General features: G+C 47.4%; 34 non-coding genes across 34 annotated transcripts; all 34 read left to right on the top strand.

Annotated features, from left to right (window-relative positions):
- The first annotated feature begins 126 nt into the window (after positions 1–126).
- Positions 127–201, top strand: TRNAI-AAU (transfer RNA isoleucine (anticodon AAU)). Its single transcript has one exon. It is a non-coding gene; the product is annotated as a tRNA-Ile (tRNA).
- A 312-nt stretch (positions 202–513) lies between these two features.
- TRNAI-AAU (transfer RNA isoleucine (anticodon AAU)) lies at positions 514–588 on the top strand. Its single transcript has one exon. It is a non-coding gene; the product is annotated as a tRNA-Ile (tRNA).
- Positions 589–900: 312 nt separating this feature from the next.
- On the top strand, positions 901–975 carry TRNAI-AAU (transfer RNA isoleucine (anticodon AAU)). The gene has a single exon. It is a non-coding gene; the product is annotated as a tRNA-Ile (tRNA).
- A 699-nt stretch (positions 976–1,674) lies between these two features.
- TRNAI-AAU (transfer RNA isoleucine (anticodon AAU)) lies at positions 1,675–1,749 on the top strand. Its single transcript has one exon. It is a non-coding gene; the product is annotated as a tRNA-Ile (tRNA).
- Positions 1,750–2,061: 312 nt separating this feature from the next.
- Positions 2,062–2,136, top strand: TRNAI-AAU (transfer RNA isoleucine (anticodon AAU)). Its single transcript has one exon. It is a non-coding gene; the product is annotated as a tRNA-Ile (tRNA).
- Positions 2,137–2,835: 699 nt separating this feature from the next.
- Positions 2,836–2,910, top strand: TRNAI-AAU (transfer RNA isoleucine (anticodon AAU)). Its single transcript has one exon. It is a non-coding gene; the product is annotated as a tRNA-Ile (tRNA).
- Positions 2,911–3,996: 1,086 nt separating this feature from the next.
- Positions 3,997–4,071, top strand: TRNAI-AAU (transfer RNA isoleucine (anticodon AAU)). The gene has a single exon. It is a non-coding gene; the product is annotated as a tRNA-Ile (tRNA).
- A 699-nt stretch (positions 4,072–4,770) lies between these two features.
- TRNAI-AAU (transfer RNA isoleucine (anticodon AAU)) lies at positions 4,771–4,845 on the top strand. The gene has a single exon. It is a non-coding gene; the product is annotated as a tRNA-Ile (tRNA).
- Positions 4,846–5,544: 699 nt separating this feature from the next.
- Positions 5,545–5,619, top strand: TRNAI-AAU (transfer RNA isoleucine (anticodon AAU)). The gene has a single exon. It is a non-coding gene; the product is annotated as a tRNA-Ile (tRNA).
- Positions 5,620–6,705: 1,086 nt separating this feature from the next.
- TRNAI-AAU (transfer RNA isoleucine (anticodon AAU)) lies at positions 6,706–6,780 on the top strand. The gene has a single exon. It is a non-coding gene; the product is annotated as a tRNA-Ile (tRNA).
- Positions 6,781–7,092: 312 nt separating this feature from the next.
- Positions 7,093–7,167, top strand: TRNAI-AAU (transfer RNA isoleucine (anticodon AAU)). Its single transcript has one exon. It is a non-coding gene; the product is annotated as a tRNA-Ile (tRNA).
- A 699-nt stretch (positions 7,168–7,866) lies between these two features.
- TRNAI-AAU (transfer RNA isoleucine (anticodon AAU)) lies at positions 7,867–7,941 on the top strand. Its single transcript has one exon. It is a non-coding gene; the product is annotated as a tRNA-Ile (tRNA).
- A 699-nt stretch (positions 7,942–8,640) lies between these two features.
- On the top strand, positions 8,641–8,715 carry TRNAI-AAU (transfer RNA isoleucine (anticodon AAU)). Its single transcript has one exon. It is a non-coding gene; the product is annotated as a tRNA-Ile (tRNA).
- A 312-nt stretch (positions 8,716–9,027) lies between these two features.
- TRNAI-AAU (transfer RNA isoleucine (anticodon AAU)) lies at positions 9,028–9,102 on the top strand. Its single transcript has one exon. It is a non-coding gene; the product is annotated as a tRNA-Ile (tRNA).
- A 699-nt stretch (positions 9,103–9,801) lies between these two features.
- TRNAI-AAU (transfer RNA isoleucine (anticodon AAU)) lies at positions 9,802–9,876 on the top strand. Its single transcript has one exon. It is a non-coding gene; the product is annotated as a tRNA-Ile (tRNA).
- A 1,086-nt stretch (positions 9,877–10,962) lies between these two features.
- Positions 10,963–11,037, top strand: TRNAI-AAU (transfer RNA isoleucine (anticodon AAU)). Its single transcript has one exon. It is a non-coding gene; the product is annotated as a tRNA-Ile (tRNA).
- A 312-nt stretch (positions 11,038–11,349) lies between these two features.
- On the top strand, positions 11,350–11,424 carry TRNAI-AAU (transfer RNA isoleucine (anticodon AAU)). The gene has a single exon. It is a non-coding gene; the product is annotated as a tRNA-Ile (tRNA).
- A 699-nt stretch (positions 11,425–12,123) lies between these two features.
- On the top strand, positions 12,124–12,198 carry TRNAI-AAU (transfer RNA isoleucine (anticodon AAU)). Its single transcript has one exon. It is a non-coding gene; the product is annotated as a tRNA-Ile (tRNA).
- A 1,086-nt stretch (positions 12,199–13,284) lies between these two features.
- TRNAI-AAU (transfer RNA isoleucine (anticodon AAU)) lies at positions 13,285–13,359 on the top strand. Its single transcript has one exon. It is a non-coding gene; the product is annotated as a tRNA-Ile (tRNA).
- Positions 13,360–13,671: 312 nt separating this feature from the next.
- On the top strand, positions 13,672–13,746 carry TRNAI-AAU (transfer RNA isoleucine (anticodon AAU)). The gene has a single exon. It is a non-coding gene; the product is annotated as a tRNA-Ile (tRNA).
- Positions 13,747–14,058: 312 nt separating this feature from the next.
- Positions 14,059–14,133, top strand: TRNAI-AAU (transfer RNA isoleucine (anticodon AAU)). Its single transcript has one exon. It is a non-coding gene; the product is annotated as a tRNA-Ile (tRNA).
- Positions 14,134–14,445: 312 nt separating this feature from the next.
- Positions 14,446–14,520, top strand: TRNAI-AAU (transfer RNA isoleucine (anticodon AAU)). The gene has a single exon. It is a non-coding gene; the product is annotated as a tRNA-Ile (tRNA).
- A 1,861-nt stretch (positions 14,521–16,381) lies between these two features.
- On the top strand, positions 16,382–16,456 carry TRNAI-AAU (transfer RNA isoleucine (anticodon AAU)). The gene has a single exon. It is a non-coding gene; the product is annotated as a tRNA-Ile (tRNA).
- A 1,086-nt stretch (positions 16,457–17,542) lies between these two features.
- Positions 17,543–17,617, top strand: TRNAI-AAU (transfer RNA isoleucine (anticodon AAU)). Its single transcript has one exon. It is a non-coding gene; the product is annotated as a tRNA-Ile (tRNA).
- Positions 17,618–17,929: 312 nt separating this feature from the next.
- Positions 17,930–18,004, top strand: TRNAI-AAU (transfer RNA isoleucine (anticodon AAU)). The gene has a single exon. It is a non-coding gene; the product is annotated as a tRNA-Ile (tRNA).
- A 312-nt stretch (positions 18,005–18,316) lies between these two features.
- Positions 18,317–18,391, top strand: TRNAI-AAU (transfer RNA isoleucine (anticodon AAU)). The gene has a single exon. It is a non-coding gene; the product is annotated as a tRNA-Ile (tRNA).
- A 312-nt stretch (positions 18,392–18,703) lies between these two features.
- Positions 18,704–18,778, top strand: TRNAI-AAU (transfer RNA isoleucine (anticodon AAU)). Its single transcript has one exon. It is a non-coding gene; the product is annotated as a tRNA-Ile (tRNA).
- Positions 18,779–19,478: 700 nt separating this feature from the next.
- TRNAI-AAU (transfer RNA isoleucine (anticodon AAU)) lies at positions 19,479–19,553 on the top strand. Its single transcript has one exon. It is a non-coding gene; the product is annotated as a tRNA-Ile (tRNA).
- Positions 19,554–21,026: 1,473 nt separating this feature from the next.
- TRNAI-AAU (transfer RNA isoleucine (anticodon AAU)) lies at positions 21,027–21,101 on the top strand. The gene has a single exon. It is a non-coding gene; the product is annotated as a tRNA-Ile (tRNA).
- A 2,635-nt stretch (positions 21,102–23,736) lies between these two features.
- On the top strand, positions 23,737–23,811 carry TRNAI-AAU (transfer RNA isoleucine (anticodon AAU)). Its single transcript has one exon. It is a non-coding gene; the product is annotated as a tRNA-Ile (tRNA).
- Positions 23,812–24,123: 312 nt separating this feature from the next.
- On the top strand, positions 24,124–24,198 carry TRNAI-AAU (transfer RNA isoleucine (anticodon AAU)). Its single transcript has one exon. It is a non-coding gene; the product is annotated as a tRNA-Ile (tRNA).
- Positions 24,199–24,897: 699 nt separating this feature from the next.
- TRNAI-AAU (transfer RNA isoleucine (anticodon AAU)) lies at positions 24,898–24,972 on the top strand. Its single transcript has one exon. It is a non-coding gene; the product is annotated as a tRNA-Ile (tRNA).
- Positions 24,973–25,672: 700 nt separating this feature from the next.
- On the top strand, positions 25,673–25,747 carry TRNAI-AAU (transfer RNA isoleucine (anticodon AAU)). Its single transcript has one exon. It is a non-coding gene; the product is annotated as a tRNA-Ile (tRNA).
- A 1,473-nt stretch (positions 25,748–27,220) lies between these two features.
- TRNAI-AAU (transfer RNA isoleucine (anticodon AAU)) lies at positions 27,221–27,295 on the top strand. The gene has a single exon. It is a non-coding gene; the product is annotated as a tRNA-Ile (tRNA).
- Positions 27,296–27,905: the final 610 nt, after the last annotated feature.

The raw sequence follows: 27,905 nt of genomic DNA, 5'->3' as shown, positions 1-27,905 counted from the left end.
CTCCAGTATCCAAAGAGCCGTCAAGTTGTCTTTTATCAAAGTTTGCAAGCTTTTTTGATGTAGAAAAGGGAGCAGTGATGCATGTGTATGTGGATCAAAGAGGCCAAAAACACAGGCACAAATCATGGCCGGTTAGCTCAGTTGGGTTAGAGCGTGGTGCTAATAACGCCAAGGTCGCGGGTTCGATCCCCGTACGGGCCAGCTTACGTAGTGTCTGAAGAGCTGACAAGCTCTTCTTTGGAAAAGTTAGCAGCCTTTTTTCTTTTGAAAAGTGGAGCAATGAGGCATGTGGCTCAAAGAGGCAAAATGTGCCATTCTGCCTCATGGCGCATTAGCTCAGTTGGGTTAGAATGTGGTGCTAATAGCTCCAAGGCCACTGGCCACGTTCTCCAGTATCCAAAGAGCCGTCAAGTTGTCTTTTATCAAAGTTTGCAAGCTTTTTTGATGTAGAAAAGGGAGCAGTGATGCATGTGTATGTGGATCAAAGAGGCCAAAAACACAGGCACAAATCATGGCCGGTTAGCTCAGTTGGGTTAGAGCGTGGTGCTAATAACGCCAAGGTCGCGGGTTCGATCCCCGTACGGGCCAGCTTACGTAGTGTCTGAAGAGCCGACAAGCTCTTCTTTGGAAAAGTTAGCAGCCTTTTTTCTTTTGAAAAGTGGAGCAATGAGGCATGTGGCTCAAAGAGGCAAAATGTGCCATTCTGCCTCATGGCGCATTAGCTCAGTTGGGTTAGAATGTGGTGCTAATAGCTCCAAGGCAACTGGCCACGTTCTCCAGTATCCAAAGAGCCGTCAAGTTGTCTTTTATCAAAGTTTGCAAGCTTTTTTGATGTAGAAAAGGGAGCAGTGATGCATGTGTATGTGGATCAAAGAGGCCAAAAACACAGGCGCAAATCATGGCCGGTTAGCTCAGTTGGGTTAGAGCGTGGTGCTAATAACGCCAAGGTCACGGGTTCGATCCCCGTACGGGCCAGCTTACGTAGTGTCTGAAGAGCCGACAAGCTCTTCTTTGGAAAAGTTAGCAGCCTTTTTTCTTTTGAAAAGTGGAGCAATGAGGCATGTGGCTCAAAGAGGCAAAATGTGCCATTCTGCCTCATGGCGCATTAGCTCAGTTGGGTTAGAATGTGGTGCTAATAGCTCCAAGGCCACTGGCCACGTTCTCCAGTATCCAAAGAGCCGTCAAGTTGTCTTTTATCAAAGTTTGCAAGCTTTTTTGATGTAGAAAAGGGAGCAGTGATGCATGTGTATGTGGATCAAAGAGGCCAAAAACACAGGCACAAATCTTGGTCGATTAGCTCAGTTGGGTTAGAGCGTGGTGCTAATAACGCCAAGGTCGCGGGTTCGATCCCCGTACGGGCCAGCTTACGTAGTGTCTGAAGAGCCGACAAGCTCTTCTTTGGAAAAGTTAGCAGCCTTTTTTCTTTTGAAAAGTGGAGCAATGAGGCATGTGGCTCAAAGAGGCAAAATGTGCCATTCTGCCTCCTGGCGCATTAGCTCAGTTGGGTTAGAATGTGGTGCTAATAGCTCCAAGGCCACTGGCCACGTTCTCCAGTATCCAAAGAGCCGTCAAGTTGTCTTTTATCAAAGTTTGCAAGCTTTTTTGATGTAGAAAAGGGAGCAGTGATGCATGTGTATGTGGATCAAAGAGGCCAAAAACACAGGCACAAATCATGGCCGGTTAGCTCAGTTGGGTTAGAGCGTGGTGCTAATAACGCCAAGGTCGCGGGTTCGATCCCCGTACGGGCCAGCTTACGTAGTGTCTGAAGAGCCGACAAGCTGTTCTTTGGAAAAGTTAGCAGCCTTTTTTCTTTTGAAAAGTGGAGCAATGAGGCATGTGGCTCAAAGAGGCAAAATGTGCCATTCTGCCTCATGGCGCATTAGCTCAGTTGGGTTAGAATGTGGTGCTAATAGCTCCAAGGCAACTGGCCACGTTCTCCAGTATCCAAAGAGCCGTCAAGTTGTCTTTTATCAAAGTTTGCAAGCTTTTTTGATGTAGAAAAGGGAGCAGTGATGCATGTGTATGTGGATCAAAGAGGCCAAAAACACAGGCGCAAATCATGGCCGGTTAGCTCAGTTGGGTTAGAGCGTGGTGCTAATAACGCCAAGGTCACGGGTTCGATCCCCGTACGGGCCAGCTTACGTAGTGTCTGAAGAGCCGACAAGCTCTTCTTTGGAAAAGTTAGCAGCCTTTTTTCTTTTGAAAAGTGGAGCAATGAGGCATGTGGCTCAAAGAGGCAAAATGTGCCATTCTGCCTCATGGCGCATTAGCTCAGTTGGGTTAGAATGTGGTGCTAATAGCTCCAAGGCCACTGGCCACGTTCTCCAGTATCCAAAGAGCCGTCAAGTTGTCTTTTATCAAAGTTTGCAAGCTTTTTTGATGTAGAAAAGGGAGCAGTGATGCATGTGTATGTGGATCAAAGAGGCCAAAAACACAGGCACAAATCTTGGTCGGTTAGCTCAGTTGGGTTAGAGCGTGGTGCTAATAACGCCAAGGTCGCGGGTTCGATCCCCGTACGGGCCAGCTTACGTAGTGTCTGAAGAGCCGACAAGCTCTTCTTTGGAAAAGTTAGCAGCCTTTTTTCTTTTGAAAAGTGGAGCAATGAGGCATGTGGCTCAAAGAGGCAAAATGTGCCATTCTGCCTCATGGCGCATTAGCTCAGTTGGGTTAGAATGTGGTGCTAATAGCTCCAAGGCCACTGGCCACGTTCTCCAGTATCCAAAGAGCCGTCAAGTTGTCTTTTATCAAAGTTTGCAAGCTTTTTTGATGTAGAAAAGGGAGCAGTGATGCATGTGTATGTGGATCAAAGAGGCCAAAAACACAGGCACAAATCATGGCCGGTTAGCTCAGTTGGGTTAGAGCGTGGTGCTAATAACGCCAAGGTCGCGGGTTCGATCCCCGTACGGGCCAGCTTACGTAGTGTCTGAAGAGCCGACAAGCTCTTCTTTGGAAAAGTTAGCAGCCTTTTTTCTTTTGAAAAGTGGAGCAATGAGGCATGTGGCTCAAAGAGGCAAAATGTGCCATTCTGCCTCATGGCGCATTAGCTCAGTTGGGTTAGAATGTGGTGCTAATAGCTCCAAGGCAACTGGCCACGTTCTCCAGTATCCAAAGAGCTGTCAAGTTGTCTTTTATCAAAGTTTGCAAGCTTTTTTGATGTAGAAAAGGGAGCAGTGATGCATGTGTATGTGGATCAAAGAGGCCAAAAACACAGGCGCAAATCATGGCCGGTTAGCTCAGTTGGGTTAGAGCGTGGTGCTAATAATGCCAAGGTCGCGGGTTCGATCCCCGTACAAGCCAGCTTACGTAGTGTCTGAAGAGCCGACAAGCTCTTCTTTGGAAAAGTTAGCAGCCTTTTTTCTTTTGAAAAGTGGAGCAATGAGGCATGTGGCTCAAAGAGGCAAAATGTGCCATTCTGCCTCATGGCGCATTAGCTCAGTTGGGTTAGAATGTGGTGCTAATAGCTCCAAGGCCACTGGCCACGTTCTCCAGTATCCAAAGAGCCGTCAAGTTGTCTTTTATCAAAGTTTGCAAGCTTTTTTGATGTAGAAAAGGGAGCAGTGATGCATGTGTATGTGGATCAAAGAGGCCAAAAACACAGGCGCAAATCATAGCCGGTTAGCTCAGTTGGGTTAGAGCGTGGTGCTAATAACGCCAAGGTCGCGGGTTCGATCCCCGTACGGGTCAGCTTACGTAGTGTCTGAAGAGCCGACAAGCTCTTCTTTGGAAAAGTTAGCAGCCTTTTTTCTTTTGAAAAGTGGAGCAATGAGGCATGTGGCTCAAAGAGGCAAAATGTGCCATTCTGCCTCATGGCGCATTAGCTCAGTTGGGTTAGAATGTGGTGCTAATAGCTCCAAGGCCACTGGCCACGTTCTCCAGTATCCAAAGAGCCGTCAAGTTGTCTTTTATCAAAGTTTGCAAGCTTTTTTGATGTAGAAAAGGGAGCAGTGATGCATGTGTATGTGGATCAAAGAGGCCAAAAACACAGGCACAAATCATGGCCGGTTAGCTCAGTTGGGTTAGAGCGTGGTGCTAATAACGCCAAGGTCACGGGTTCGATCCCCGTACGGGCCAGCTTACGTAGTGTCTGAAGAGCCGACAAGCTCTTCTTTGGAAAAGTTAGCAGCCTTTTTTCTTTTGAAAAGTGGAGCAATGAGGCATGTGGCTCAAAGAGGCAAAATGTGCCATTCTGCCTCATGGCGCATTAGCTCAGTTGGGTTAGAATGTGGTGCTAATAGCTCCAAGGCAACTGGCCACGTTCTCCAGTATCCAAAGAGCCGTCAAGTTGTCTTTTATCAAAGTTTGCAAGCTTTTTTGATGTAGAAAAGGGAGCAGTGATGCATGTGTATGTGGATCAAAGAGGCCAAAAACACAGGCACAAATCATGGCCGGTTAGCTCAGTTGGGTTAGAGCGTGGTGCTAATAACGCCAAGGTCGCGGGTTCGATCCCTGTACGGGCCAGCTTACGTAGTGTCTGAAGAGCCGACAAGCTCTTCTTTGGAAAAGTTAGCAGCCTTTTTTCTTTTGAAAAGTGGAGCAATGAGGCATGTGGCTCAAAGAGGCAAAATGTGCCATTCTGCCTCCTGGCGCATTAGCTCAGTTGGGTTAGAATGTGGTGCTAATAGCTCCAAGGCCACTGGCCACGTTCTCCAGTATCCAAAGAGCCGTCAAGTTGTCTTTTATCAAAGTTTGCAAGCTTTTTTGATGTAGAAAAGGGAGCAGTGATGCATGTGTATGTGGATCAAAGAGGCCAAAAACACAGGCACAAATCATGGCCGGTTAGCTCAGTTGGGTTAGAGCGTGGTGCTAATAACGCCAAGGTCGCGGGTTCGATCCCCGTACGGGCCAGCTTACGTAGTGTCTGAAGAGCCGACAAGCTCTTCTTTGGAAAAGTTAGCAGCCTTTTTTCTTTTGAAAAGTGGAGCAATGAGGCATGTGGCTCAAAGAGGCAAAATGTGCCATTCTGCCTCATGGCGCATTAGCTCAGTTGGGTTAGAATGTGGTGCTAATAGCTCCAAGGCAATTGGCCACGTTCTCCAGTATCCAAAGAGCCGTCAAGTTGTCTTTTATCAAAGTTTGCAAGCTTTTTTGATGTAGAAAAGGGAGCAGTGATGCATGTGTATGTGGATCAAAGAGGCCAAAAACACAGGCACAAATCATGGCCGGTTAGCTCAGTTGGGTTAGAGCGTGGTGCTAATAACGCCAAGGTCGCGGGTTCGATCCCTGTACGGGCCAGCTTACGTAGTGTCTGAAGAGCCGACAAGCTCTTCTTTGGAAAAGTTAGCAGCCTTTTTTCTTTTGAAAAGTGGAGCAATGAGGCATGTGGCTCAAAGAGGCAAAATGTGCCATTCTGCCTCCTGGCGCATTAGCTCAGTTGGGTTAGAATGTGGTGCTAATAGCTCCAAGGCCACTGGCCACGTTCTCCAGTATCCAAAGAGCCGTCAAGTTGTCTTTTATCAAAGTTTGCAAGCTTTTTTGATGTAGAAAAGGGAGCAGTGATGCATGTGTATGTGGATCAAAGAGGCCAAAAACACAGGCACAAATCATGGCCGGTTAGCTCAGTTGGGTTAGAGCGTGGTGCTAATAACGCCAAGGTCGCGGGTTCGATCCCCGTACGGGCCAGCTTACGTAGTGTCTGAAGAGCCGACAAGCTCTTCTTTGGAAAAGTTAGCAGCCTTTTTTCTTTTGAAAAGTGGAGCAATGAGGCATGTGGCTCAAAGAGGCAAAATGTGCCATTCTGCCTCATGGCGCATTAGCTCAGTTGGGTTAGAATGTGGTGCTAATAGCTCCAAGGCAACTGGCCACGTTCTCCAGTATCCAAAGAGCCGTCAAGTTGTCTTTTATCAAAGTTTGCAAGCTTTTTTGATGTAGAAAAGGGAGCAGTGATGCATGTGTATGTGGATCAAAGAGGCCAAAAACACAGGCGCAAATCATGGCCGGTTAGCTCAGTTGGGTTCGAGCGTGGTGCTAATAACACCAAGGTCACGGGTTCGATCCCCGTACGGGCCAGCTTACGTAGTGTCTGAAGAGCCGACAAGCTCTTCTTTGGAAAAGTTAGCAGCCTTTTTTCTTTTGAAAAGTGGAGCAATGAGGCATGTGGCTCAAAGAGGCAAAATGTGCCATTCTGCCTCATGGCGCATTAGCTCAGTTGGGTTAGAATGTGGTGCTAATAGCTCCAAGGCCACTGGCCACGTTCTCCAGTATCCAAAGAGCCGTCAAGTTGTCTTTTATCAAAGTTTGCAAGCTTTTTTGATGTAGAAAAGGGAGCAGTGATGCATGTGTATGTGGATCAAAGAGGCCAAAAACACAGGCACAAATCTTGGTCGGTTAGCTCAGTTGGGTTAGAGCGTGGTGCTAATAACGCCAAGGTCGCGGGTTCGATCCCCGTACGGGCCAGCTTACGTAGTGTCTGAAGAGCCGACAAGCTCTTCTTTGGAAAAGTTAGCAGCCTTTTTTCTTTTGAAAAGTGGAGCAATGAGGCATGTGGCTCAAAGAGGCAAAATGTGCCATTCTGCCTCCTGGCGCATTAGCTCAGTTGGGTTAGAATGTGGTGCTAATAGCTCCAAGGCCACTGGCCACGTTCTCCAGTATCCAAAGAGCCGTCAAGTTGTCTTTTATCAAAGTTTGCAAGCTTTTTTGATGTAGAAAAGGGAGCAGTGATGCATGTGTATGTGGATCAAAGAGGCCAAAAACACAGGCACAAATCATGGCCGGTTAGCTCAGTTGGGTTAGAGCGTGGTGCTAATAACGCCAAGGTCGCGGGTTCGATCCCCGTACGGGCCAGCTTACGTAGTGTCTGAAGAGCCGACAAGCTGTTCTTTGGAAAAGTTAGCAGCCTTTTTTCTTTTGAAAAGTGGAGCAATGAGGCATGTGGCTCAAAGAGGCAAAATGTGCCATTCTGCCTCATGGCGCATTAGCTCAGTTGGGTTAGAATGTGGTGCTAATAGCTCCAAGGCAACTGGCCACGTTCTCCAGTATCCAAAGAGCCGTCAAGTTGTCTTTTATCAAAGTTTGCAAGCTTTTTTGATGTAGAAAAGGGAGCAGTGATGCATGTGTATGTGGATCAAAGAGGCCAAAAACACAGGCGCAAATCATGGCCGGTTAGCTCAGTTGGGTTAGAGCGTGGTGCTAATAACGCCAAGGTCACGGGTTCGATCCCCGTACGGGCCAGCTTACGTAGTGTCTGAAGAGCCGACAAGCTCTTCTTTGGAAAAGTTAGCAGCCTTTTTTCTTTTGAAAAGTGGAGCAATGAGGCATGTGGCTCAAAGAGGCAAAATGTGCCATTCTGCCTCATGGCGCATTAGCTCAGTTGGGTTAGAATGTGGTGCTAATAGCTCCAAGGCCACTGGCCACGTTCTCCAGTATCCAAAGAGCCGTCAAGTTGTCTTTTATCAAAGTTTGCAAGCTTTTTTGATGTAGAAAAGGGAGCAGTGATGCATGTGTATGTGGATCAAAGAGGCCAAAAACACAGGCACAAATCTTGGTCGGTTAGCTCAGTTGGGTTAGAGCGTGGTGCTAATAACGCCAAGGTCGCGGGTTCGATCCCCGTACGGGCCAGCTTATGTAGTGTCTGAAGAGCCGACAAGCTCTTCTTTGGAAAAGTTAGCAGCCTTTTTTCTTTTGAAAAGTGGAGCAATGAGGCATGTGGCTCAAAGAGGCAAAATGTGCCATTCTGCCTCATGGCGCATTAGCTCAGTTGGGTTAGAATGTGGTGCTAATAGCTCCAAGGCCACTGGCCACGTTCTCCAGTATCCAAAGAGCCGTCAAGTTGTCTTTTATCAAAGTTTGCAAGCTTTTTTGATGTAGAAAAGGGAGCAGTGATGCATGTGTATGTGGATCAAAGAGGCCAAAAACACAGGCACAAATCATGGCCGGTTAGCTCAGTTGGGTTAGAGCGTGGTGCTAATAACGCCAAGGTCGCGGGTTCGATCCCCGTACGGGCCAGCTTACGTAGTGTCTGAAGAGCCGACAAGCTCTTCTTTGGAAAAGTTAGCAGCCTTTTTTCTTTTGAAAAGTGGAGCAATGAGGCATGTGGCTCAAAGAGGCAAAATGTGCCATTCTGCCTCATGGCGCATTAGCTCAGTTGGGTTAGAATGTGGTGCTAATAGCTCCAAGGCCACTGGCCACGTTCTCCAGTATCCAAAGAGCCGTCAAGTTGTCTTTTATCAAAGTTTGCAAGCTTTTTTGATGTAGAAAAGGGAGCAGTGATGCATGTGTATGTGGATCAAAGAGGCCAAAAACACAGGCACAAATCATGGCTGGTTAGCGCAGTTGGGTTAGAGCGTGGTGCTAATAACGCCAAGGTCACGGGTTCGATCCCCGTACGGGCCAGCTTACGTAGTGTCTGAAGAGCCGACAAGCTTTTCTTTGGAAAAGTTAGCAGCCTTTTTTCTTTTGAAAAGTGGAGCAATGAGGCATGTGGCTCAAAGAGGCAAAATGTGCCATTCTGCCTCATGGCGCATTAGCTCAGTTGGGTTAGAATGTGGTGCTAATAGCTCCAAGGCCACTGGCCACGTTCTCCAGTATCCAAAGAGCCGTCAAGTTGTCTTTTATCAAAGTTTGCAAGCTTTTTTGATGTAGAAAAGGGAGCAGTGATGCATGTGTATGTGGATCAAAGAGGCCAAAAACACAGGCACAAATCATGGCCGGTTAGCTCAGTTGGGTTAGAGCGTGGTGCTAATAACGCCAAGGTCGCGGGTTCGATCCCCGTACGGGCCAGCTTACGTAGTGTCTGAAGAGCCGACAAGCTCTTCTTTGGAAAAGTTAGCAGCCTTTTTTCTTTTGAAAAGTGGAGCAATGAGGCATGTGGCTCAAAGAGGCAAAATGTGCCATTCTGCCTCATGGCGCATTAGCTCAGTTGGGTTAGAATGTGGTGCTAATAGCTCCAAGGCAACTGGCCACGTTCTCCAGTATCCAAAGAGCCGTCAAGTTGTCTTTTATCAAAGTTTGCAAGCTTTTTTGATGTAGAAAAGGGAGCAGTGATGCATGTGTATGTGGATCAAAGAGGCCAAAAACACAGGCACAAATCATGGCCGGTTAGCTCAGTTGGGTTAGAGCGTGGTGCTAATAACGCCAAGGTCGCGGGTTCGATCCCCGTACGGGCCAGCTTACGTAGTGTCTGAAGAGCCGACAAGCTCTTCTTTGGAAAAGTTAGCAGCCTTTTTTCTTTTGAAAAGTGGAGCAATGAGGCATGTGGCTCAAAGAGGCAAAATGTGCCATTCTGCCTCATGGCGCATTAGCTCAGTTGGGTTAGAATGTGGTGCTAATAGCTCCAAGGCCACTGGCCACGTTCTCCAGTATCCAAAGAGCCGTCAAGTTGTCTTTTATCAAAGTTTGCAAGCTTTTTTGATGTAGAAAAGGGAGCAGTGATGCATGTGTATGTGGATCAAAGAGGCCAAAAACACAGGCACAAATCATGGCCGGTTAGCTCAGTTGGGTTAGAGTGTGGTGCTAATAACGCCAAGGTCGCGGGTTCGATCCCTGTACGGGCCAGCTTACGTAGTGTCTGAAGAGCCGACAAGCTCTTCTTTGGAAAAGTTAGCAGCCTTTTTTCTTTTGAAAAGTGGAGCAATGAGGCATGTGGCTCAAAGAGGCAAAATGTGCCATTCTGCCTCATGGCGCATTAGCTCAGTTGGGTTAGAATGTGGTGCTAATAGCTCCAAGGCCACTGGCCACGTTCTCCAGTATCCAAAGAGCCGTCAAGTTGTCTTTTATCAAAGTTTGCAAGCTTTTTTGATGTAGAAAAGGGAGCAGTGATGCATGTGTATGTGGATCAAAGAGGCCAAAAACACAGGCACAAATCATGGCCGGTTAGCTCAGTTGGGTTAGAGCGTGGTGCTAATAACGCCAAGGTCACGGGTTCGATCCCCGTACGGGCCAGCTTACGTAGTGTCTGAAGAGCCGACAAGCTCTTCTTTGGAAAAGTTAGCAGCCTTTTTTCTTTTGAAAAGTGGAGCAATGAGGCATGTGGCTCAAAGAGGCAAAATGTGCCATTCTGCCTCATGGCGCATTAGCTCAGTTGGGTTAGAATGTGGTGCTAATAGCTCCAAGGCAACTGGCCACGTTCTCCAGTATCCAAAGAGCCGTCAAGTTGTCTTTTATCAAAGTTTGCAAGCTTTTTTGATGTAGAAAAGGGACCAGTGATGCATGTGTATGTGGATCAAAGAGGCCAAAAACACGGGCACAAATCATGGCCGGTTAGCTCAGTTGGGTTAGAGCGTGGTGCTAATAACGCCAAGGTCGCGGGTTCGATCCCTGTACGGGCCAGCTTACGTAGTGTCTGAAGAGCCGACAAGCTCTTCTTTGGAAAAGTTAGCAGCCTTTTTTCTTTTGAAAAGTGGAGCAATGAGGCATGTGGCTCAAAGAGGCAAAATGTGCCATTCTGCCTCCTGGCGCATTAGCTCAGTTGGGTTAGAATGTGGTGCTAATAGCTCCAAGGCCACTGGCCACGTTCTCCAGTATCCAAAGAGCCGTCAAGTTGTCTTTTATCAAAGTTTGCAAGCTTTTTTGATGTAGAAAAGGGAGCAGTGATGCATGTGTATGTGGATCAAAGAGGCCAAAAACACAGGCGCAAATCATGGCCGGTTAGCTCAGTTGGGTTAGAGCGTGGTGCTAATAACGCCAAGGTCGCGGGTTCGATCCCCATACGGGCCAGCTTACGTAGTGTCTGAAGAGCCGACAAGCTCTTCTTTGGAAAAGTTAGCAGCCTTTTTTCTTTTGAAAAGTGGAGCAATGAGGCATGTGGCTCAAAGAGGCAAAATGTGCCATTCTGCCTCATGGCGCATTAGCTCAGTTGGGTTAGAATGTGGTGCTAATAGCTCCAAGGCCACTGGCCACGTTCTCCAGTATCCAAAGAGCCGTCAAGTTGTCTTTTATCAAAGTTTGCAAGCTTTTTTGATGTAGAAAAGGGAGCAGTGATGCATGTGTATGTGGATCAAAGAGGCCAAAAACACAGGCGCAAATCATGGCCGGTTAGCTCAGTTGGGTTAGAGCGTGGTGCTAATAACGCCAAGGTCGCGGGTTCGATCCCCGTACGGGCCAGCTTACGTAGTGTCTGAAGAGCCGACAAGCTCTTCTTTGGAAAAGTTAGCAGCCTTTTTTCTTTTGAAAAGTGGAGCAATGAGGCATGTGGCTCAAAGAGGCAAAATGTGCCATTCTGCCTCATGGCGCATTAGCTCAGTTGGGTTAGAATGTGGTGCTAATAGCTCCAAGGCCACTGGCCACGTTCTCCAGTATCCAAAGAGCCGTCAAGTTGTCTTTTATCAAAGTTTGCAAGCTTTTTTGATGTAGAAAAGGGAGCAGTGATGCATGTGTATGTGGATCAAAGAGGCCAAAAACACAGTCACAAATCATGGCCGGTTAGCTCAGTTGGGTTAGAGCGTGGTGCTAATAACGCCAAGGTCACGGGTTCGATCCCCGTACGGGCCAGCTTACGTAGTGTCTGAAGAGCCGACAAGCTCTTCTTTGGAAAAGTTAGCAGCCTTTTTTCTTTTGAAAAGTGGAGCAATGAGGCATGTGGCTCAAAGAGGCAAAATGTGCCATTCTGCCTCATGGCGCATTAGCTCAGTTGGGTTAGAATGTGGTGCTAATAGCTCCAAGGCCACTGGCCACGTTCTCCAGTATCCAAAGAGCCGTCAAGTTGTCTTTTATCAAAGTTTGCAAGCTTTTTTGATGTAGAAAAGGGAGCAGTGATGCATGTGTATGTGGATCAAAGAGGCCAAAAACACAGGCACAAATCATGGCCGGTTCGCTCAGTTGGGTTAGAGCGTGGTGCTAATAACGCCAAGGTCGCGGGTTCGATCCCCGTACGGGCCAGCTTACGTAGTGTCTGAAGAGCCGACAAGCTCTTCTTTGGAAAAGTTAGCAGCCTTTTTTCTTTTGAAAAGTGGAGCAATGAGGCATGTGGCTCAAAGAGGCAAAATGTGCCATTCTGCCTCATGGCGCATTAGCTCAGTTGGGTTAGAATGTGGTGCTAATAGCTCCAAGGCCACTGACCACGTTCTCCAGTATCCAAAGAGCCGTCAAGTTGTCTTTTATCAAAGTTTGCAAGCTTTTTTGATGTAGAAAAGGGAGCAGTGATGCATGTGTATGTGGATCAAAGAGGCCAAAAACACAGGCACAAATCATGGCCGGTTAGCTCAGTTGGGTTAGAGCGTGGTGCTAATAACGCCAAGGTCGCGGGTTCGATCCCCGTACGGGCCAGCTTACGTAGTGTCTGAAGAGCCGACAAGCTCTTCTTTGGAAAAGTTAGCAGCCTTTTTTCTTTTGAAAAGTGGAGCAATGAGGCATGTGGCTCAAAGAGGCAAAATGTGCCATTCTGCCTCATGGCGCATTAGCTCAGTTGGGTTAGAATGTGGTGCTAATAGCTCCAAGGCCACTGGCCACGTTCTCCAGTATCCAAAGAGCCGTCAAGTTGTCTTTTATCAAAGTTTGCAAGCTTTTTTGATGTAGAAAAGGGAGCAGTGATGCATGTGTATGTGGATCAAAGAGGCCAAAAACACAGGCACAAATCTTGGCCGGTTAGCTCAGTTGGGTTAGAGCGTGGTGCTAATAACGCCAAGGTCGCGGGTTTGATCCCCGTACGGGCCAGCTTACGTAGTGTCTGAAGAGCCGACAAGCTCTTCTTTGGAAAAGTTAGCAGCCTTTTTTCTTTTGAAAAGTGGAGCAATGAGGCATGTGGCTCAAAGAGGCAAAATGTGCCATTCTGCCTCATGGCGCATTAGCTCAGTTGGGTTAGAATGTGGTGCTAATAGCTCCAAGGCCACTGGCCACGTTCTCCAGTATCCAAAGAGCCATCAAGTTGTCTTTTATCAAAGTTTGCAAGCTTTTTTGATGTAGAAAAGGGAGCAGTGATGCATGTGTATGTGGATCAAAGAGGCCAAAAACACAGGCACAAATCTTGGCCGGTTAGCTCAGTTGGGTTAGAGCGTGGTGCTAATAACGCTAAGGTCGCGGGTTCGATCCCCGTACGGGCCAGCTTACGTAGTGTCTGAAGAGCCGACAAGCTCTTCTTTGGAAAAGTTAGCAGCCTTTTTTCTTTTGAAAAGTGGAGCAATGAGGCATGTGGCTCAAAGAGGCAAAATGTGCCATTCTGCCTCATGGCGCATTAGCTCAGTTGGGTTAGAATGTGGTGCTAATAGCTCCAAGGCCACTGGCCACGTTCTCCAGTATCCAAAGAGCCGTCAAGTTGTCTTTTATCAAAGTTTGCAAGCTTTTTTGATGTAGAAAAGGGAGCAGTGATGCCTGTGTATGTGGATCAAAGAGGCCAAAAACACAGGCACAAATCATGGCCGGTTAGCTCAGTTGGGTTAGAGCGTGGTGCTAATAACGCCAAGGTCGCGGGTTCGATCCCCGTACGGGCCAGCTTACGTAGTGTCTGAAGAGCCGACAAGCTCTTCTTTGGAAAAGTTAGCAGCCTTTTTTCTTTTGAAAAGTGGAGCAATGAGGCATGTGGCTCAAAGAGGCAAAATGTGCCATTCTGCCTCATGGCGCATTAGCTCCGTTGGGTTAGAATGTGGTGCTAATAGCTCCAAGGCCACTGGCCACGTTCTCCAGTATCCAAAGAGCCGTCAAGTTGTCTTTTATCAAAGTTTGCAAGCTTTTTTGATGTAGAAAAGGGAGCAGTGATGCATGTGTATGTGGATCAAAGAGGCCAAAAACACAGGCACAAATCATGGCCGGTTAGCTCAGTTGGGTTAGAGCGTGGTGCTAATAACGCCAAGGTCACGGGTTCGATCCCCGTACGGGCCAGCTTACGTAGTGTCTGAAGAGCCGACAAGCTCTTCTTTGGAAAAGTTAGCAGCCTTTTTTCTTTTGAAAAGTGGAGCAATGAGGCATGTGGCTCAAAGAGGCAAAATGTGCCATTCTGCCTCATGGCGCATTAGCTCAGTTGGGTTAGAATGTGGTGCTAATAGCTCCAAGTTCACTGGCCACGTTCTCCAGTATCCAAAGAGCCGTCAAGTTGTCTTTTATCAAAGTTTGCAAGCTTTTTTGATGTAGAAAAGGGAGCAGTGATGCATGTGTATGTGGATCAAAGAGGCCAAAAACACAGGCGCAAATCATGGCCGGTTAGCTCAGTTGGGTTAGAGCGTGGTGCTAATAACGCCAAGGTCGCGGGTTCGATCCCCGTACGGGCCAGCTTACGTAGTGTCTGAAGAGCCGACAAGCTCTTCTTTGGAAAAGTTAGCAGCCTTTTTTCTTTTGAAAAGTGGAGCAATGAGGCATGTGGCTCAAAGAGGCAAAATGTGCCATTCTGCCTCATGGCGCATTAGCTCAGTTGGGTTAGAATGTGGTGCTAATAGCTCCAAGGCCACTGGCCACGTTCTCCAGTATCCAAAGAGCCGTCAAGTTGTCTTTTATCAAAGTTTGCAAGCTTTTTTGATGTAGAAAAGGGAGCAGTGATGCATGTGTATGTGGATCAAAGAGGCCAAAAACACAGGCACAAATCATGGCCGGTTAGCTCAGTTGGGTTAGAGCGTGGTGCTAATAACGCCAAGGTCACGGGTTCGATCCCCGTACGGGCCAGTTTACGTAGTGTCTGAAGAGCCGACAAGCTCTTCTTTGGAAAAGTTAGCAGCCTTTTTTCTTTTGAAAAGTGGAGCAATGAGGCATGTGGCTCAAAGAGGCAAAATGTGCCATTCTGCCTCATGGCGTATTAGCTCAGTTGGGTTAGAATGTGGTGCTAATAGCTCCAAGGCCACTGGCCACGTTCTCCAGTATCCAAAGAGCCGTCAAGTTGTCTTTTATTAAAGTTTGCAAGCTTTTTTGATGTAGAAAAGGGAGCAGTGATGCATGTGTATGTTGATCAAAGAGGCCAAAAACACAGTCACAAATCATGGCCGGTTAGCTCAGTTGGGTTAGAGCGTGGTGCTAATAACGCCAAGGTCGCGGGTTCGATCCCCGTACGGACCAGCTTACGTAGTGTCTGAAGAGCCGACAAGCTCTTCTTTGGAAAAGTTAGCAGCCTTTTTTCTTTTGAAAAGTGGAGCAATGAGGCATGTGGCTCAAAGAGGCAAAATGTGCCATTCTGCCTCATGGCGCATTAGCTCAGTTGGGTTAGAATGTGGTGCTAATAGCTCCAAGGCCACTGGCCACGTTCTCCAGTGTCAAAAAAAGCGGTCAAGTTGTCTTTTGTCAAAGTTTGCAAGCTTTTTTGATGTAGAAAAGGGAGCAGTGATGCATGTGTATGTTGATCAAAGAGGCCAAAAACGCAGTCACAAATCATGGCCGGTTAGCTCAGTTGGGTTAGAGCGTGGTGCTAATAACACCAAGGTCGCGGGTTCGATCCCCGTACGGGCCAGCTTACGTAGTGTCTGAAGAGCCGACAAGCTCTTCTTTGGAAAAGTTAGCAGCCTTTTTTCTTTTGAAAAGTGGAGCAATGAGGCATGTGGCTCAAAGAGGCAAAATGTGCCATTCTGCCTCATGGCGCATTAGCTCAGTTGGGTTAGAATGTGGTGCTAATAGCTCCAAGGCCACTGGCCACGTTCTCCAGTATCCAAAGAGCTGTCAAGTTGTCTTTTGTCAAAGTTTGCAAGCTTTTTTGATGTAGAAAAGGGAGCAGTGATGCATGTGTATGTGGATCAAAGAGGCCAAAAACACAGGCACAAATCATGGCCGGTTCGCTCAGTTGGGTTAGAGCGTGGTGCTAATAACGCCAAGGTCGCGGGTTCGATCCCCGTACGGGCCAGCTTACGTAGTGTCTGAAGAGCCGACAAGCTCTTCTTTGGAAAAGTTAGCAGCCTTTTTTCTTTTGAAAAGTGGAGCAATGAGGCATGTGGCTCAAAGAGGCAAAATGTGCCATTCTGCCTCATGGCGCATTAGCTCAGTTGGGTTAGAATGTGGTGCTAATAGCTCCAAGGCCACTGACCACGTTCTCCAGTATCCAAAGAGCCGTCAAGTTGTCTTTTATCAAAGTTTGCAAGCTTTTTTGATGTAGAAAAGGGAGCAGTGATGCATGTGTATGTGGATCAAAGAGGCCAAAAACACAGGCACAAATCATGGCCGGTTAGCTCAGTTGGGTTAGAGCGTGGTGCTAATAATGCCAAGGTCGCGGGTTCGATCCCCGTACGGGCCAGCTTACGTAGTGTCTGAAGAGCCGACAAGCTCTTCTTTGGAAAAGTTAGCAGCCTTTTTTCTTTTGAAAAGTGGAGCAATGAGGCATGTGGCTCAAAGAGGCAAAATGTGCCATTCTGCCTCATGGCGCATTAGCTCAGTTGGGTTAGAATGTGGTGCTAATAGCTCCAAGTTCACTGGCCACGTTCCCCAGTATCCAAAGAGCCGTCAAGTTGTCTTTTATCAAAGTTTGCAAGCTTTTTTGATGTAGAAAAGGGAGCAGTGATGCATGTGTATGTGGATCAAAGAGGCCAAAAACACAGGCGCAAATCATGGCCGGTTAGCTCAGTTGGGTTAGAGCGTGGTGCTAATAACGCCAAGGTCACGGGTTCGATCCCCGTACGGGCCAGCTTACGTAGTGTCTGAAGAGCCGACAAGCTCTTCTTTGGAAAAGTTAGCAGCCTTTTTTCTTTTGAAAAGTGGAGCAATGAGGCATGTGGCTCAAAGAGGCAAAATGTGCCATTCTGCCTCATGGCGCATTAGCTCAGTTGGGTTAGAATGTGGTGCTAATAGCTCCAAGGCCACTGGCCACGTTCTCCAGTATCCAAAGAGCCGTCAAGTTGTCTTTTATCAAAGTTTGCAAGCTTTTTTGATGTAGAAAAGGGAGCAGTGATGCATGTGTATGTGGATCAAAGAGGCCAAAAACACAGGCACAAATCTTGGCCGGTTAGCTCAGTTGGGTTAGAGCGTGGTGCTAATAACGCCAAGGTCGCGGGTTTGATCCCCGTACGGGCCAGCTTACGTAGTGTCTGAAGAGCCGACAAGCTCTTCTTTGGAAAAGTTAGCAGCCTTTTTTCTTTTGAAAAGTGGAGCAATGAGGCATGTGGCTCAAAGAGGCAAAATGTGCCATTCTGCCTCATGGCGCATTAGCTCAGTTGGGTTAGAATGTGGTGCTAATAGCTCCAAGGCCACTGGCCACGTTCTCCAGTATCCAAAGAGCCATCAAGTTGTCTTTTATCAAAGTTTGCAAGCTTTTTTGATGTAGAAAAGGGAGCAGTGATGCATGTGTATGTGGATCAAAGAGGCCAAAAACACAGGCACAAATCTTGGCCGGTTAGCTCAGTTGGGTTAGAGCGTGGTGCTAATAACGCTAAGGTCGCGGGTTCGATCCCCGTACGGGCCAGCTTACGTAGTGTCTGAAGAGCCGACAAGCTCTTCTTTGGAAAAGTTAGCAGCCTTTTTTCTTTTGAAAAGTGGAGCAATGAGGCATGTGGCTCAAAGAGGCAAAATGTGCCATTCTGCCTCATGGCGCATTAGCTCAGTTGGGTTAGAATGTGGTGCTAATAGCTCCAAGGCCACTGGCCACGTTCTCCAGTATCCAAAGAGCCGTCAAGTTGTCTTTTATCAAAGTTTGCAAGCTTTTTTGATGTAGAAAAGGGAGCAGTGATGCATGTGTATGTGGATCAAAGAGGCCAAAAACACAGGCACAAATCATGGCCGGTTAGCTCAGTTGGGTTAGAGCGTGGTGCTAATAACGCCAAGGTCGCGGGTTCGATCCCCGTACGGGCCAGCTTACGTAGTGTCTGAAGAGCCGACAAGCTCTTCTTTGGAAAAGTTAGCAGCCTTTTTTCTTTTGAAAAGTGGAGCAATGAGGCATGTGGCTCAAAGAGGCAAAATGTGCCATTCTGCCTCATGGCGCATTAGCTCAGTTGGGTTAGAATGTGGTGCTAATAGCTCCAAGGCCACTGGCCACGTTCTCCAGTATCCAAAGAGCCGTCAAGTTGTCTTTTATCAAAGTTTGCAAGCTTTTTTGATGTAGAAAAGGGAGCAGTGATGCATGTGTATGTGGATCAAAGAGGCCAAAAACACAGTCACAAATCATGGCCGGTTAGCTCAGTTGGGTTAGAGCGTGGTGCTAATAACGCCAAGGTCACGGGTTCGATCCCCGTACGGGCCAGCTTACGTAGTGTCTGAAGAGCCGACAAGCTCTTCTTTGGAAAAGTTAGCAGCCTTTTTTCTTTTGAAAAGTGGAGCAATGAGGCATGTGGCTCAAAGAGGCAAAATGTGCCATTCTGCCTCATGGCGCATTAGCTCAGTTGGGTTAGAATGTGGTGCTAATAGCTCCAAGTTCACTGGCCACGTTCTCCAGTATCCAAAGAGCCGTCAAGTTGTCTTTTATCAAAGTTTGCAAGCTTTTTTGATGTAGAAAAGGGAGCAGTGATGCATGTGTATGTGGATCAAAGAGGCCAAAAACACAGGCGCAAATCATGGCCGGTTAGCTCAGTTGGGTTAGAGCGTGGTGCTAATAACGCCAAGGTCGCGGGTTCGATCCCCGTACGGGCCAGCTTACGTAGTGTCTGAAGAGCCGACAAGCTCTTCTTTGGAAAAGTTAGCAGCCTTTTTTCTTTTGAAAAGTGGAGCAATGAGGCATGTGGCTCAAAGAGGCAAAATGTGCCATTCTGCCTCATGGCGCATTAGCTCAGTTGGGTTAGAATGTGGTGCTAATAGCTCCAAGGCCACTGGCCACGTTCTCCAGTATCCAAAGAGCCGTCAAGTTGTCTTTTATCAAAGTTTGCAAGCTTTTTTGATGTAGAAAAGGGAGCAGTGATGCATGTGTATGTGGATCAAAGAGGCCAAAAACACAGGCACAAATCATGGCTGGTTAGCTCAGTTGGATTAGAGCGTGGTGCTAATAACGCCAAGGTCACGGGTTCGATCCCCGTACGGGCCAGCTTACGTAGTGTCTGAAGAGCCGACAAGCTCTTCTTTGGAAAAGTTAGCAGCCTTTTTTCTTTTGAAAAGTGGAGCAATGAGGCATGTGGCTCAAAGAGGCAAAATGTGCCATTCTGCCTCATGGCGTATTAGCTCAGTTGGGTTAGAATGTGGTGCTAATAGCTCCAAGGCCACTGGCCACGTTCTCCAGTATCCAAAGAGCCGTCAAGTTGTCTTTTATCAAAGTTTGCAAGCTTTTTTGATGTAGAAAAGGGAGCAGTGATGCATGTGTATGTTGATCAAAGAGGCCAAAAACACAGTCACAAATCATGGCCGGTTAGCTCAGTTGGGTTAGAGCGTGGTGCTAATAACGCCAAGGTCGCGGGTTCGATCCCCGTACGGACCAGCTTACGTAGTGTCTGAAGAGCCGACAAGCTCTTCTTTGGAAAAGTTAGCAGCCTTTTTTCTTTTGAAAAGTGGAGCAATGAGGCATGTGGCTCAAAGAGGCAAAATGTGCCATTCTGCCTCATGGCGCATTAGCTCAGTTGGGTTAGAATGTGGTGCTAATAGCTCCAAGGCCACTGGCCACGTTCTCCAGTGTCAAAAAAAGCGGTCAAGTTGTCTTTTGTCAAAGTTTGCAAGCTTTTTTGATGTAGAAAAGGGAGCAGTGATGCATGTGTATGTTGATCAAAGAGGCCAAAAACGCAGTCACAAATCATGGCCGGTTAGCTCAGTTGGGTTAGAGCGTGGTGCTAATAACGCCAAGGTCGCGGGTTCGATCCCCGTACGGGCCAGCTTACGTAGTGTCTGAAGAGCCGACAAGCTCTTCTTTGGAAAAGTTAGCAGCCTTTTTTCTTTTGAAAAGTGGAGCAATGAGGTATGTGGCTCAAAGAGGCAAAATGTGCCATTCTGCCTCATGGCGCATTAGCTCAGTTGGGTTAGAATGTGGTGCTAATAGCTCCAAGGCCACTGGCCACGTTCTCCAGTATCCAAAGAGCCGTCAAGTTGTCTTTTATCAAAGTTTGCAAGCTTTTTTGATGTAGAAAAGGGAGCAGTGATGCATGTGTATGTGGATCAAAGAGGCCAAAAACACAGGCACCAAACATGGCCAGTTAGCTCAGTTGGGTTAGAGCGTGGTGCTAATAACGTCAAGGTCGCGGGTTTGATCCCCGTACGGGCCAGCTTACGTAGTGTCTGAAGGGCCGACAAGCTCTTCTTTGGAAAAGTTAGCAGCCTTTTTTCTTTTGAAAAGTGGAGCAATGAGGCATGTGGCTCAAAGAGGCAAAATGTGCCATTCTGCCTCATGGCGCATTAGCTTAGTTGGGTTAGAATGTGGTGCTAATAGCTCCAAGGCCACTGGCCACGTTCTCCAGTATCCAAAGAGCCGTCAAGTTGTCTTTTATCAAAGTTTGCAAGCTTTTTTGATGTAGAAAAGGGAGCAGTGATGCATGTGTATGTGGATCAAAGAGGCCAAAAACACAGTCACAAATAATGGCCGGTTAGCTCAGTTGGGTTAGAGCGTGCTGCTAATAACGCCAAGGTTGCGGGTTCGATCCCCTTACGGGCCAGCTTACGTAGTGTCTGAAGAGCCGACAAGCTTTTCTTTGGAAAAGTTAGCAGCCTTTTTTCTTTTGAAAAGTGGAGCAATGAGGCATGTGGCTCAAAGAGGCAAAATGTGCCATTCTGCCTCATGGCGCATTAGCTCAGTTGGGTTAGAATGTGGTGCTAATAGCTCCAAGGCCACTGGCCACGTTCTCCAGTATCCAAAGAGCCGTCAAGTTGTCTTTTGTCAAAGTTTGCAAGCTTTTTTGATGTAGAAAAGGGAGCAGTGATGCATGTGTATGTGGATCAAAGAGGCCAAAAACACAGTGACAAATCATGGCCGGTTAGCTCAGTTGGGTTAGAGCGTGGTGCTAATAACGCCAAGGTCGCGGGTTCGATCCCCGTACGGACCAGCTTACGTAGTGTCTGAAGAGCCGACAAGCTTTTCTTTGGAAAAGTTAGCAGCCTTTTTTCTTTTGAAAAGTGGAGCAATGAGGCATGTGGCTCAAAGAGGCAAAATGTGCCATTCTGCCTCATGGCGCATTAGCTCAGTTGGGTTAGAATGTGGTGCTAATAGCTCCAAGGCCACTGGCCACGTTCTCCAGTATCCAAAGAGCTGTCAAGTTGTCTTTTGTCAAAGTTTGCAAGCTTTTTTGATGTAGAAAAGGGAGCAGTGATGCATGTGTATGTGGATCAAAGAGGCCAAAAACACAGGAACAAATCATGGCCGGTTAGCTCAGTTGGGTTAGAGCGTGGTGCTAATAACGCCAAGGTCGCGGGTTCGATCCCCGTACGGGCCAGCTTACGTAGTGTCTGAAGAGCCGACAAGCTCTTCTTTGGAAAAGTTAGCAGCCTTTTTTCTTTTGAAAAGTGGAGCAATGAGGCATGTGGCTCAAAGAGGCAAAATGTGCCATTCTGCCTCATGGCGCATTAGCTCAGTTGGGTTAGAATGTGGTGCTAATAGCTCCAAGGCCACTGGCCACGTTCTCCAGTATCCAAAGAGCTGTCAAGTTGTCTTTTGTCAAAGTTTGCAAGCTTTTTTGATGTAGAAAAGGGAGCAGTGATGCATGTGTATGTGGATCAAAGAGGCCAAAAACACAGGAACAAATCATGGCCGGTTAGCTCAGTTGGGTTAGAGCGTGGTGCTAATAACGCCAAGGTCGCGGGTTCGATCCCCATACGGGCCAGCTTACGTAGTGTCTGCAGAGCCGACAAGCTCTTCTTTGGAAAAGTTAGCAGCCTTTTTTCTTTTGAAAAGTGGAGCAATGAGGCATGTGGCTCAAAGAGGCAAAATGTGCCATTCTGCCTCATGGCGCATTAGCTCAGTTGGGTTAGAATGTGGTGCTAATAGCTCCAAGGCCACTGGCCACGTTCTCCAGTATCCAAAGAGCCGTCAAGTTGTCTTTTGTCAAAGTTTGCAAGCTTTTTTGATGTAGAAAAGGGAGCAGTGATGCATGTGTATGTGGATCAAAGAGGCCAAAAACACAGTCACAAATAATGGCCGGTTAGCTCAGTTGGGTTAGAGCATGGTGCTAATAACGCCAAGGTTGCGGGTTCGATCCCCTTATGGGCCAGCTTACGTAGTGTCTGAAGAGCCAACAAGCTTTTCTTTGGAAAAGTTAGCAGCCTTTTTTCTTTTGAAAAGTGGAGCAATGAGGCATGTGGCTCAAAGAGGCAAAATGTGCCATTCTGCCTCATGGCGCATTAGCTCAGTTGGGTTAGAATGTGGTGCTAATAGCTCCAAGGCCACTGGCCACGTTCTCCAGTATCCAAAGAGCCGTCAAGTTGTCTTTTGTCAAAGTTTGCAAGCTTTTTTGATGTAGAAAAGGGAGCAGTGATGCATGTGTATGTGGATCAAAGAGGCCAAAAACACAGTGACAAATCATGGCCGGTTAGCTCAGTTGGGTTAGAGCGTGGTGCTAATAACGCCAAGGTCGCGGGTTCGATCCCCGTACGGACCAGCTTACGTAGTGTCTGAAGAGCCGACAAGTTTTTCTTTGGAAAAGTTAGCAGCCTTTTTTCTTTTGAAAAGTGGAGCAATGAGGCATGTGGCTCAAAGAGGCAAAATGTGCCATTCTGCCTCATGGCGCATTAGCTCAGTTGGGTTAGAATGTGGTGCTAATAGCTCCAAGGCCACTGGCCACGTTCTCCAGTGTCAAAAAAAGCGGTCAAGTTGTCTTTTGTCAAAGTTTGCAAGCTTTTTTGATGTAGAAAAGGGAGCAGTGATGCATGTGTATGTTGATCAAAGAGGCCAAAAACGCAGTCACAAATCATGGCCGGTTAGCTCAGTTGGGTTAGAGCATGGTGCTAATAACGCCAAGGTCGCGGGTTCGATCCCCTTACGGGCCAGCTTACTTAGTGTCTAAGGAGCCGACGAGCTCTTCTTTGGAAAAGTTAGCAGCCTTTTTTCTTTTGAAAAGTGGAGCAATGAGGCATGTGGCTCAAAGAGGCAAAATGTGCCATTCTGCCTCATGGCGCATTAGCTCAGTTGGGTTAGAATGTGGTGCTAATAGCTCCAAGGCCACTGGCCACGTTCTCCAGTATCCAAAGAGCCGTCAAGTTGTCTTTTGTCAAAGTTTGCAAGCTTTTTTGATGTAGAAAAGGGAGCAGTGATGCATGTGTATGTGGATCAAAGAGGCCAAAAACACAGTCACAAATAATGGCCGGTTAGCTCAGTTGGGTTAGAGCGTGCTGCTAATAACGCCAAGGTTGCGGGTTCGATCCCCTTACGGGCCAGCTTACGTAGTGTCTGAAGAGCCGACAAGCTTTTCTTTGGAAAAGTTAGCAGCCTTTTTTCTTTTGAAAAGTGGAGCAATGAGGCATGTGGCTCAAAGAGGCAAAATGTGCCATTCTGCCTCATGGCGCATTAGCTCAGTTGGGTTAGAATGTGGTGCTAATAGCTCCAAGGCCACTGGCCACGTTCTCCAGTATCCAAAGAGCCGTCAAGTTGTCTTTTGTCAAAGTTTGCAAGCTTTTTTGATGTAGAAAAGGGAGCAGTGATGCATGTGTATGTGGATCAAAGAGGCCAAAAACACTGTGACAAATCATGGCCGGTTAGCTCAGTTGGGTTAGAGCGTGGTGCTAATAACGCCAAGGTCGCGGGTTCGATCCCCGTACGGACCAGCTTACGTAGTGTCTGAAGAGCCGACAAGCTTTTCTTTGGAAAAGTTAGCAGCCTTTTTTCTTTTGAAAAGTGGAGCAATGAGGCATGTGGCTCAAAGAGGCAAAATGTGCCATTCTGCCTCATGGCGCATTAGCTCAGTTGGGTTAGAATGTGGTGCTAATAGCTCCAAGGCCACTGGCCACGTTCTCCAGTATCCAAAGAGCTGTCAAGTTGTCTTTTGTCAAAGTTTGCAAGCTTTTTTGATGTAGAAAAGGGAGCAGTGATGCATGTGTATGTGGATCAAAGAGGCCAAAAACACAGGCACAAATCATGGCCGGTTAGCTCAGTTGGGTTAGAGCGTGGTGCTAATAACGCCAAGGTCGCGGGTTCGATCCCCGTACGGGCCAGCTTACGTAGTGTCTGAAGAGCCGACAAGCTCTTCTTTGGAAAAGTTAGCAGCCTTTTTTCTTTTGAAAAGTGGAGCAATGAGGCATGTGGCTCAAAGAGGCAAAATGTGCCATTCTGCCTCATGGCGCATTAGCTCAGTTGGGTTAGAATGTGGTGCTAATAGCTCCAAGTTCACTGGCCACGTTCTCCAGTATCCAAAGAGCCGTCAAGTTGTCTTTTATCAAAGTTTGCAAGCTTTTTTGATGTAGAAAAGGGAGCAGTGATGCATGTGTATGTGGATCAAAGAGGCCAAAAACACAGGCGCAAATCATGGCCGGTTAGCTCAGTTGGGTTAGAGCGTGGTGCTAATAACGCCAAGGTCACGGGTTCGATCCCCGTACGGGCCAGCTTACGTAGTGTCTGAAGAGCCGACAAGCTCTTCTTTGGAAAAGTTAGCAGCCTTTTTTCTTTTGAAAAGTGGAGCAATGAGGCATGTGGCTCAAAGAGGCAAAATGTGCCATTCTGCCTCATGGCGCATTAGCTCAGTTGGGTTAGAATGTGGTGCTAATAGCTCCAAGGCCACTGGCCACGTTCTCCAGTATCCAAAGAGCCGTCAAGTTGTCTTTTATCAAAGTTTGCAAGCTTTTTTGATGTAGAAAAGGGAGCAGTGATGCATGTGTATGTGGATCAAAGAGGCCAAAAACACAGGCACAAATCTTGGCCGGTTAGCTCAGTTGGGTTAGAGCGTGGTGCTAATAACGCCAAGGTCGCGGGTTTGATCCCCGTACGGGCCAGCTTACGTAGTGTCTGAAGAGCCGACAAGCTCTTCTTTGGAAAAGTTAGCAGCCTTTTTTCTTTTGAAAAGTGGAGCAATGAGGCATGTGGCTCAAAGAGGCAAAATGTGCCATTCTGCCTCATGGCGCATTAGCTCAGTTGGGTTAGAATGTGGTGCTAATAGCTCCAAGGCCACTGGCCACGTTCTCCAGTATCCAAAGAGCCATCAAGTTGTCTTTTATCAAAGTTTGCAAGCTTTTTTGATGTAGAAAAGGGAGCAGTGATGCATGTGTATGTGGATCAAAGAGGCCAAAAACACAGGCACAAATCTTGGCCGGTTAGCTCAGTTGGGTTAGAGCGTGGTGCTAATAACGCCAAGGTCGCGGGTTCGATCCCCGTACGGGCCAGCTTACGTAGTGTCTGAAGAGCCGACAAGCTCTTCTTTGGAAAAGTTAGCAGCCTTTTTTCTTTTGAAAAGTGGAGCAATGAGGCATGTGGCTCAAAGAGGCAAAATGTGCCATTCTGCCTCATGGCGCATTAGCTCAGTTGGGTTAGAATGTGGTGCTAATAGCTCCAAGGCCACTGGCCACGTTCTCCAGTATCCAAAGAGCCGTCAAGTTGTCTTTTATCAAAGTTTGCAAGCTTTTTTGATGTAGAAAAGGGAGCAGTGATGCATGTGTATGTGGATCAAAGAGGCCAAAAACACAGGCACAAATCATGGCCGGTTAGCTCAGTTGGGTTAGAGCGTGGTGCTAATAACGCCAAGGTCGCGGGTTCGATCCCCGTACGGACCAGCTTACGTAGTGTCTGAAGAGCCGACAAGCTCTTCTTTGGAAAAGTTAGCAGCCTTTTTTCTTTTGAAAAGTGGAGCAATGAGGCATGTGGCTCAAAGAGGCAAAATGTGCCATTCTGCCTCATGGCGCATTAGCTCAGTTGGGTTAGAATGTGGTGCTAATAGCTCCAAGGCCACTGGCCACGTTCTCCAGTGTCAAAAAAAGCGGTCAAGTTGTCTTTTGTCAAAGTTTGCAAGCTTTTTTGATGTAGAAAAGGGAGCAGTGATGCATGTGTATGTTGATCAAAGAGGCCAAAAACGCAGTCACAAATCATGGCCGGTTAGCTCAGTTGGGTTAGAGCGTGGTGCTAATAACGCCAAGGTCGCGGGTTCGATCCCCGTACGGGCCAGCTTACGTAGTGTCTGAAGAGCCGACAAGCTCTTCTTTGGAAAAGTTAGCAGCCTTTTTTCTTTTGAAAAGTGGAGCAATGAGGCATGTGGCTCAAAGAGGCAAAATGTGCCATTCTGCCTCATGGCGCATTAGCTCAGTTGGGTTAGAATGTGGTGCTAATAGCTCCAAGGCCACTGGCCACGTTCTCCAGTATCCAAAGAGCCGTCAAGTTGTCTTTTATCAAAGTTTGCAAGCTTTTTTGATGTAGAAAAGGGAGCAGTGATGCATGTGTATGTGGATCAAAGAGGCCAAAAACACAGGCACCAAACATGGCCAGTTAGCTCAGTTGGGTTAGAGCGTGGTGCTAATAACGTCAAGGTCGCGGGTTTGATCCCCGTACGGGCCAGCTTACGTAGTGTCTGAAGGGCCGACAAGCTCTTCTTTGGAAAAGTTAGCAGCCTTTTTTCTTTTGAAAAGTGGAGCAATGAGGCATGTGGCTCAAAGAGGCAAAATGTGCCATTCTGCCTCATGGCGCATTAGCTTAGTTGGGTTAGAATGTGGTGCTAATAGCTCCAAGGCCACTGGCCACGTTCTCCAGTATCCAAAGAGCCGTCAAGTTGTCTTTTATCAAAGTTTGCAAGCTTTTTTGATGTAGAAAAGGGAGCAGTGATGCATGTGTATGTGGATCAAAGAGGCCAAAAACACAGTCACAAATAATGGCCGGTTAGCTCAGTTGGGTTAGAGCGTGCTGCTAATAACGCCAAGGTTGCGGGTTCGATCCCCTTACGGGCCAGCTTACGTAGTGTCTGAAGAGCCGACAAGCTTTTCTTTGGAAAAGTTAGCAGCCTTTTTTCTTTTGAAAAGTGGAGCAATGAGGCATGTGGCTCAAAGAGGCAAAATGTGCCATTCTGCCTCATGGCGCATTAGCTCAGTTGGGTTAGAATGTGGTGCTAATAGCTCCAAGGCCACTGGCCACGTTCTCCAGTATCCAAAGAGCCGTCAAGTTGTCTTTTGTCAAAGTTTGCAAGCTTTTTTGATGTAGAAAAGGGAGCAGTGATGCATGTGTATGTGGATCAAAGAGGCCAAAAACACAGTGACAAATCATGGCCGGTTAGCTCAGATGGGTTAGAGCGTGGTGCTAATAACGCCAAGGTCGCGGGTTCGATCCCCGTACGGACCAGCTTACGTAGTGTCTGAAGAGCCGACAAGCTTTTCTTTGGAAAAGTTAGCAGCCTTTTTTCTTTTGAAAAGTGGAGCAATGAGGCATGTGGCTCAAAGAGGCAAAATGTGCCATTCTGCCTCATGGCGCATTAGCTCAGTTGGGTTAGAATGTGGTGCTAATAGCTCCAAGGCCACTGGCCACGTTCTCCAGTATCCAAAGAGCTGTCAAGTTGTCTTTTGTCAAAGTTTGCAAGCTTTTTTGATGTAGAAAAGGGAGCAGTGATGCATGTGTATGTGGATCAAAGAGGCCAAAAACACAGGAACAAATCATGGCCGGTTAGCTCAGTTGGGTTAGAGCGTGGTGCTAATAACGCCAAGGTCGCGGGTTCGATCCCCGTACGGGCCAGCTTACGTAGTGTCTGAAGAGCCGACAAGCTCTTCTTTGGAAAAGTTAGCAGCCTTTTTTCTTTTGAAAAGTGGAGCAATGAGGCATGTGGCTCAAAGAGGCAAAATGTGCCATTCTGCCTCATGGCGCATTAGCTCAGTTGGGTTAGAATGTGGTGCTAATAGCTCCAAGGCCACTGGCCACGTTCTCCAGTATCCAAAGAGCCGTCAAGTTGTCTTTTATCAAAGTGTGCAAGCTTTTTTGATGTAGAAAAGGGAGCAGTGATGCATGTGTATGTTGATCAAAGAGGCCAAAAACACAGTCACAAATCATGGCCGGTTAGCTCAGTTGGGTTAGAGCATGGTGCTAATAATGCCAAGGTCGCGGGTTCGATCCCCATACGGGCCAGCTTACGTAGTGTCTGCAGAGCCGACAAGCTCTTCTTTGGAAAAGTTAGCAGCCTTTTTTCTTTTGAAAAGTGGAGCAATGAGGCATGTGGCTCAAAGAGGCAAAATGTGCCATTCTGCCTCATGGCGCATTAGCTCAGTTGGGTTAGAATGTGGTGCTAATAGCTCCAAGGCCACTGGCCACGTTCTCCAGTATCCAAAGAGCCGTCAAGTTGTCTTTTGTC

Source organism: Eleutherodactylus coqui, chromosome 2 (assembly GCF_035609145.1).
Source record: "Eleutherodactylus coqui strain aEleCoq1 chromosome 2, aEleCoq1.hap1, whole genome shotgun sequence".
In the NCBI taxonomy this organism is placed as follows: Eukaryota; Metazoa; Chordata; class Amphibia; order Anura; family Eleutherodactylidae; genus Eleutherodactylus; species Eleutherodactylus coqui.
The sequence above is the reverse complement of the archived record's forward strand: the minus strand, read 5'-3'. Positions and strand labels throughout refer to the sequence as shown.